The sequence below is a fragment of the Oncorhynchus gorbuscha genome, unplaced genomic scaffold, assembly GCF_021184085.1.
Source record: "Oncorhynchus gorbuscha isolate QuinsamMale2020 ecotype Even-year unplaced genomic scaffold, OgorEven_v1.0 Un_scaffold_9506, whole genome shotgun sequence".
NCBI classification, from domain to species: domain Eukaryota; kingdom Metazoa; phylum Chordata; class Actinopteri; order Salmoniformes; family Salmonidae; genus Oncorhynchus; species Oncorhynchus gorbuscha.
In genome coordinates, this window is record NW_025752460.1 from 1 (window position 1) to 1,549 (window position 1,549).

The following is a 1,549-nucleotide window of genomic DNA, read 5'->3' on the forward strand; positions in this document are numbered from 1 at the left end:
ACTTCAGCTTAGATGTGGGGCCAGTGGCGCAATGGATAACGTGTCTGACTACGGATCAGAAGATTCTAGGTTTGACTCCTGGCTGGCTCAATACTTTATTTAATTGACTGAAATCAAGCTGGGAATGATACTGTATATCTTTCAGTGCTTCTGGCTGTTCTCACTTCAAACACATTTTAGACAGATTTCATCTGGACATTCCCCAACATCTCTGAGAAAAAAAGATGTAGTTTTTGAATCCAACAGGCATGATGTCTTTATTTAAAAGATTTGTCTGTGATGTGTATTTAAGTATGTGTCTTCCCATATGGTCTAGCGGTTAGGATTCCTGGTTTTCACCCAGGTGGCCCGGGTTCAACTCCCGGTATGGGAAAGAATAACTTGTCATTAGGTACGCACTTGTGTAACAACAGATGCAGTACTTTCACACAACACAACAATATTCACTCAGCAATGTGACATGTCATGTAGATTCAAATTATACAATTATTTTTAAACGTTGAATACACTTCATGGCTGCATTTCTTGCTCTGCAGTAAAATTCATGCAACAACAGGAGGATCAAATTAACATATGCATTCTCAAACAGAAAACCAAGGAACCTTGTTTTTGACAGATGCTATGACTGTGTACACTGGTCTAGCTGTGACCTGACTTTAGCTTAGACGTGGGGCCAGTGGCGCAATGGATAACGTGTCTGACTACGGATCAGAAGATTCTAGGTTCGACTCCTGGCTGGCTCAATAATTTACTTAATTGACTGAAATCAAGCTGGGAATGATACTGTTTACCCTCGGAGTGTGGTGTCAGGAAAATAACCTCACACTCAACGTCAACAAAACTAAGGAGATGATTGTGGACTTCAGGAAACAGCAGAGGGGAACACCCCCTATCCACATCGATGGAACAGTAGTGGAGAGGGTAGCTAGTTTTAAGTTCCTCGGCATACACATCACAGACAAACTGAATTGGTCCACTCACACCGACAGCCGTGAAGAAGGGCAGCAGCGCCTATTCAACCTCAGGAGGCTGAAGAAATTCGGGCTTGTCACCAAAAGCACTCACAAACTTCTACAGATGCATAATCGACAGCATCCTGGCGGGCTGTATCACCGCCTGGTACGGCAACTGCTCCGCCCTCAACCGTAAGGCTCTCAGAGGGTAGTGAGGACTGCACAACGCATCACCGGGGGCAAACTACCTGCCCTCCAGGACACCTACACCACCCGTTGTTACAGGAAGGCCATAAAGATCATCAAGGACATCAACCACCCGAACCACTGCCTGTTCACCCCGCTATCATCCAGAAGGCGAGGTCAGTACAGGTGCATCAAAGCTGGGACCGAGAGACTGAAAAACAGCTTCTATCTCAAGGCCATCAGACTGTTAAACAGCCACCACTAACATTGAGTGGCTGCTGCCAACACACTGTCATTGACACTGACCCAACTCCAGCCATTTTAATAATGGGAATTGATGGGAAATGATGTAAATATATCGCTAGCCACTTTAAACAATGCTACCTTATATAATGTTACTTACCCTACAT

At 44.7% G+C, this 1,549-nt stretch overlaps 2 non-coding genes across 2 annotated transcripts; both read left to right on the plus strand.

The window, feature by feature from the left end:
• The first annotated feature begins 301 nt into the window (after nt 1–301).
• On the plus strand, nt 302–373 carry trnae-uuc. Its single transcript has one exon. It is a non-coding gene; the product is annotated as a tRNA-Glu (tRNA).
• Nucleotides 374–670: 297 nt separating this feature from the next.
• Nucleotides 671–743, plus strand: trnar-acg. Its single transcript has one exon. It is a non-coding gene; the product is annotated as a tRNA-Arg (tRNA).
• The last annotated feature ends 806 nt before the right edge of the window (nt 744–1,549 follow it).